Source organism: Schistocerca cancellata, chromosome 7, assembly GCF_023864275.1.
Source record: "Schistocerca cancellata isolate TAMUIC-IGC-003103 chromosome 7, iqSchCanc2.1, whole genome shotgun sequence".
Classification (NCBI taxonomy): domain Eukaryota; kingdom Metazoa; phylum Arthropoda; class Insecta; order Orthoptera; family Acrididae; genus Schistocerca; species Schistocerca cancellata.
The window spans coordinates 427621589-427628409 of NC_064632.1; positions in this window are offsets into that span (position 1 = coordinate 427621589).

The window sequence follows — 6821 nt, forward strand, 5'->3', positions numbered from 1 at the left end:
TTTGTTCTACTCACCAAAAATATATGTCCCATCCAGTTCACAAATGTTGGCATTGGTTAAGTTACGAATTCAAGCTGCTTGCTTAAAAGAAGACAGTACAAACAGCCTGGTCATTCTAACAGCGTTTCTGAGGTGAAATTCGATGCTTCTGTTATGGATATCGCCTAGACACTCTGCTATGGGGAATCCATCTGAGTACATTCTGACAGAGAAACTCCGAGGGACGTTCAGGAAATAATGCAGCACATTATTTTCCTCTGAGAACTTTGGTTGAAAAAATGCGGAATTTGTTGTGGCGTATCCTTATGTATTCTCACTCCATCTCCTATAGTTTCATAAATTTTCTACAGACGGCGGCGTTGTACTGGGTACGAATCAAAATGGCGTCTATAAAGGAGGTTTGTTTCAAGCAGAGAGCTATAACAGAGTTCTTTCTGCAGAAAAGCAGAGCATTGCAGATATTCATAGGCACCTGCAGAATGCCTTTGGAGATCTAGCGACGAACAAAAGCACGATGAGTCCCTGGCCGAGGTATCTGTCATCAGCACAAGAAGGTCTCGCAAAGATGTCCGATTTCCAGCGAGCCAGCCGACCGCACACAGTTGTGACCAGTGCAATATTGTGACGAGCGACTAGTATGTTCGTCGCCAAAAGAGTACAGGCGAACTTCTTACTCTGTGTGACAATGCTAGGTTCGCACAAGTCTGTGCACCCGAGAGGAAATCACAAAACTTCATTGGACTGCTGTTCCTTAGCCACCTTACAGCCCGGATCTCGCACCTTACGACTTTCGGCTGTCTGGGCCCAGTGAAGGATGCTTTCCGCGGGAAGCAGTACGAGGTGCATTCAGGTTCTAAGGCCTCCGATTTTTTTTCTCCGGACTGGGAAGAGATAGAAACATGCGCATTGTTTTAAAATGAGGCCGCGTTCATGTCAATACGTCCCAGAGATGGCAGCACCGTATGGCAGATGGAATTTTACCGCCAGTGGCGAGAATGAGAACTGTTTTAAATACTTAAAATGACGACTTTTCCTTACTTGAACAGCGTGCAATCATTCGTTTTCTGAATTTGCGTGGTGTGAAACCAATTGAAATTCATCGACAGTTGCAGGAGACATGTGGTGATGGAGTTATGGATGTGTCGAAAGTGCGTTCGTGGGTGCGACAGTTTAATGAAGGCAGAACATCGTGTGACAACAAACTGAAACAACCTCGGGCTCGCACAAGCTGGTCTGACGACATGATCGAGAAAGTGGAGAGAATTGTTTTGGGGGATCGCCGAATGACTGTTGAACAGATCGCCTCCAGAGTTGGCATTTCTGTGGGTTCTGTGCACACAATCCTGCATGACGACCTGAAAATGCGAAAAGTGTCATCCAGGTGTGTGCCACGAATGCTGACGGACGACCACACGGCTGCCCGTGTGGCATATTTCCAAGCAATGTTGACGCGCAACAACAGCTTGAATGGGACTTTCCTTTCGTCGTTTGTGACAATGGATGAGACGTGGATGCCATTTTTCAATCCAGAAACAAAGCGCCAGTCAGCTCAATGGAAGCACACAGATTCACCGCCACCAAAAATATTTCGGGTAACCGCCAGTGCTGAAAAAATGATGGTGTCCATGTTCTGGGACAGCGAGGGCGTAATCCTTACCCATTGCGTTCCAAAGGACACTACGGTAACAAGTGCATCCTACGAAAATGTTTTGAAGAACAAATTCCTTCCTGCACTGCAACAAAAACGTCCTGGAAGGGCTGCGCGCGTACTGTTTCAGGAAGACAACGCACCCGCACATCGAGCTAACGTTACGCAACAGTTTCTTCGTGATAACAACTTTGAAGTGATTTCTAATGCTCCCTACTCACCTGACCTGGCTCCTAGTGACTTTTGGCTTTTTCCAACAATGAAAGACACTCTCCGTGGTCGCACATTCACCAGCCGTGCTGCTAGTGCCTCAGCGATTTTCCAGTGGTCAAAACAGACTCCTAAAGAAGCCTTCGCCGCTGCCATGGAATCATGGCGTTAGCGTTGTGAAAAATGTGTACGTCTGCAGGGCGATTACGTCGAGAAGTAACGCCAGTTTCATCGATTTCGGGTGAGTAGTTAATTATTAAAAAAATCGGAGGCCTTAGAACTTGAATGCATCTCGTATGTGGTTGATTGCGAGGTTACTGATGCCGCGACACGCTGATTGAGACGTCGACCAGTAGAGTGGTACCATGCGATCATACAGGCTGTCCTGCGAAGGTGGCGTAGGATTTTGTAGCCAAAAGAGTGGGCAATAGTATGGTGTATTGGAATACTGAACAAAACCAACCTGCTTCCAGAAAAAAGTTTCTAGCGTCACTTATTGAATGCTATCACGTCATATAATGGGAACCTTAACCGAAGTTTTCGACATGAATCAACAACTAATTGGTATCAAAAGTTCTGGGGGCATATCTCAGATCGACCACTTCAGTACATGACTACTTATCGTACAAATACCTTTAGAAGAGACGTCCTGTCATTGATATTTTAATTCAATGTTCACAAGTTACACTTTTCTAGGACTTCATTTCGTGTTACTGTCTGTCCTACTTTCTATCCTATTTATAACTAGTTACTTCGCTACCCAACTGGAAATCTGAAAAACTGCTTTTTGTGTCTGGCATCCTAATCTAATTCCCGCGGCATCTCCTGATTTACTTTGAGTGCATTACAGTATCCTTGATTTAATTTTGTGGATGTTCTTCTTAGAATCTCTTTTCCATTCACTATTTATTCAGTTCGGCGACTCTGTTCTCTCTTTCCAAATCTCTTCCCCGTCTCCTTTACTGCTTGTTCTTTCTCTTGCCGTTCAAACCTATCGCTTCCCATTCAGTCTTTCGAGTCTTACAATTCAAGTGTGGTTTCTGCACAAGTTTTAGATGGTCTTTCGATCCCATTTATTTCTGAAACCTCAATACGTGTTTTACAGTCAGCATTGTCAAAAGATTTCCTTATTTCTAAAAATACTACAAACGAAGGGGTATTTCTGTTCAACAAAACATGCAACGTAAGTCGGTCACGTGAGACACGTCGACCAAAAACGCATCCGGCACAAGATTTCAACACAATGTCAGGCGATGTTTAATTGACTAGAGATGATATCTGGATCCATCACTACACATCAGAGTCAAAACGGCAATCAAAGCAATGGACGAAGGCTGGTGAATGTGCGCCGAAGAAGGCAAAGACAGTTTGGTCTCTTGGTAAGGTGATGACCACTGTTTTTTGGGATTCCCAAGGAATAAACCTCATACATTAATTGTAAAAAGGCCGAACCTTAACTGGACCCTATTATGCTTCATTCTTTGCAACTTGCGTTGGCTGAAAAAGACTGATGTTGGCAAGCAAAAATGTGCTCTTTCATCACGATATTGCACCATCCCACACGCCAGCGGTAACAGTAATGAAAGTGCATAATCCGGTTTTGAATTCAATCCTCATCCAGGCTATTCACCACACTTAGCCCAATGTGACTTCTTCCTGTTTGCCAACTTGAAACTTTGGTTTGCTGAAAAGTAATTTTCATCAAATGAGGAAATGATAGTTGCACTCAGCGAATATTTTGCAGAGTTTCACACAACTTATTTTTCTGATGGTATGAAAAAGCTTGAGGATCGTTGGGCCAAGTAATATCCTTAAAAGAAGACTAATCGGGAAGGAAGGTCAGTAGTTCACAAAAAAATACTTTATCTTGCTTTTCACCAATCATCGTAACGACCGGGAGAGCGGTGTGCTGACCACACGCCCCTCCTATCCGCAACCTCAGCTGAGGATGACACGGAGGTCGTATGGTTCCTATGGGCCACTTGTGGCCTGATGACGGAGTGACGGGGTGCTTGCTTTTCACCAGACTTATAAATCAGTCTCGCAAAATTGGTTTTCAAATTTAAGTTCTTAATAAGTAACTAACTTATAGCATCTTTTAGTTTCACTTAGTTCTTTTGCTTGTTTTAATGTAGTTCTTAAATATACAGATCATATGGGCACTTATTCACGTAGTTAGTTCACACCTTGTTGAACCAGTGACGTTTTCAACGGTCGACGACTATGCTATAGAGACATTCCATTCCTTCCAGGCCTCGTCTTCTTCAGAGCTGTTCTCCGACAACTTGTGTGACGATACGACCAGCTTGCGTAGCAGCTAGCAGCCCGCTGCAGCGAGCTGCCCTCGGTGACATCCGCGCAGAAAAACTTCCGCCAGATACACTTTTAATTGGCAATTTATTACTGCAGCGCACTGACTCCCGACAGCGGACCACCGCCGCCTCTGGCACGCCGAAACTTCTCGTAACAGTTTAAATTATGCTGCAAGAATATTGCTAAGTTTCGCCAATTTGCGACGAACTCGCAATTCTGAAAAGCCATTCAAAATATTTACATGGCCGTCTCTTCTGCTCGTTAAGAATCAAGCACACACTGATACACTTACGACACTGAGAGACCTCGTCAAATAAAATGGCGAGAAAAGAAGGATAAGTCACAGAGAGTTTTACTGGCGTGACTTAATTTATCTACACCGCGAGGTTTACATCTGCATTTACATCCGTACTCTACAGAACACGGTGAAGTACGTGTCAAAGTGTACGCCCCCTTGTACTAGTCATTAGAGCTTTTTATACGTTCCATTCAAGTATGGTGCGCGACAAGAATGGCTCTTTAAATGCGTCTGTGTGTGCTGCAAATAATCTAACCGTGTCTTCATGATCCCTAGGGGACTGATATGTACGCCGTTGTGTTATAATCTTACAATTAGTCATCATTTACTGCCAACAATGGATTTAACATTCAGGGAAAGGAGAAACAACAATGGACTAAAGGAAGTAGGGGCAGCTGACGGTAAAATGGTGAGTGAACCCGAAGAAATAATTAGATGGGAAGAATATATGGAATGGCTATACGCTCCAGAGAGCCGACCAAGTGAAGAAGAACTTGCGATAGAAGAAGAAGATAAAGTTGCAGATGATGACAAAGAAAATGCAATACTAACGAATGAGATTGAAGAATCTATGAAGGAGAAGAAAAATGGAAATACAATGGGAACTGATGAGATTCCTGCGGAACTGTTAAAGTCATTGGAGAAAGAAGGGAAAAAGAGTTGACCGATTTGTGTAATCAAATATACATGACAGGAAAATGGCCAAAGGACTTTACAGAAAGTATCCTAATACGTATAGAAAAGAAAAAGAATAGCAAAAAGTGCGAGGAACATAGGAAAGTGAGCCTGATATCGCATGCAGACAAAGTCTTGCTGAGGACATACAACAGAAGACTACATGGAAAGCTGAATTGCGTAATAAGAGATGAACAATTTGGTTTCAAGCGAGGAGTGGGAACTAGAGATGCCACTGGGCTACTGAAAGTGATAGGGGAGAGGTGCATGGAGAAGAAAAGGAAGGTGTATGTTGTGTTCAATGGTCCTGAAAAGGCTTTTGCCTGTGTCAGATGGGACTAACTGATGGGAACCCTAAGGAAACATGGAGATGACTGGAGGGATAGACGGCTAATTAGGGCAAGAGTAGGAGGTGGGATGAGTGAGGAAATAGAACTGGGAAGAGGTGTAAGACAAGGTTGTTGTTTATCACCAACACTGTTCAATATAAAACTGGAGGAAATTATTAGTGAAAGTTTTGATAGAAGGAGAGGACCTTCTATAGGGGGTTGGAGAGAGGAGTGTATAAGATTTGCAGACGTCATTGTTGTGATTGTAGAGAGTGCAAGAGAGATGGAACAAGAAGAAAATGAAAACTGGAGGGAGCGGGAGAAAACGCTGTATGAAAATAGGGGGAGAGGAAATTGAGCAAGTGAATAACTTCAATTACTTGGGAAGTGTATAAGATTTGCAGACGACGTTGTTGTGATGGTAGAGAGTGCAAGAGAGATGGAACAACTGTTAGATGATCTAAACACAAAATTAGAAGAATATGAAATGAAGATTTACAAGAAGAAAATGAAAACTGGAGGAAGCGGGAGAAAACGCTGTATGAAAATAGGGGGAGAGGAAACTGAGCAAGTGAATAACTTCAATTACTTGGAAAGTGTAATAATGGATGATACACATTACTCAACAGAAATTAGGAAAAGAATTACAATGGCAAAAGAAGGATTCAAGAGGAAACAGAAATTACATTGTGGACCACTAAACAAAGATCTGAGGAAAAGACTTGCCAAATGTTACTTCTGGAACGTTGTACTATATGGTGCGGAGGCCTGGACATTGTGGAAGGAAGATGAAAGAAGATTGGAGGCACTAGAGATGTGTATATGGAGAAGATTGGAAAAAGTGAAATGGGAAGACCGAGTAAGGAATGGAGAAGTATTAAGAAGAGTTGGAGAGGAAAGAAACATCCTGAAAGTTATCAGAAAGAGAAAACGGAACTGGATTGGACATTGTTTGAGGAGCGACTGTTTATTGAAGGAAGGAATAGAAGGAATGATGAAGGGAAAAAGGAAAAGAAAAAACAAAGATAGCAAATGCTGGACAACATAAAAGAAGAAAAATATTCAGAAATAAAAGGCTGATTATGGACAGACAAACGTGGAAGAGGCTTAACCCATGACAAGTCCTGCCATAAGGCAGAATACTGTGGTACTACTACTAGTGACAACGGCCTTGCCGCAGTGTATAACTCTCCTGTCTGCTACTGCTGTACCATAACCTTGAAGTTGGAGGCAGGTCGTGAAATAAAAGCAATTATGGTATAACGCAACAGAGCAGTGATACCCTCTGAGAGGAATTTTGTTATGTTGACCGTGTTGCACCTAACGGGGGTGGCTTATCGGAAATGAA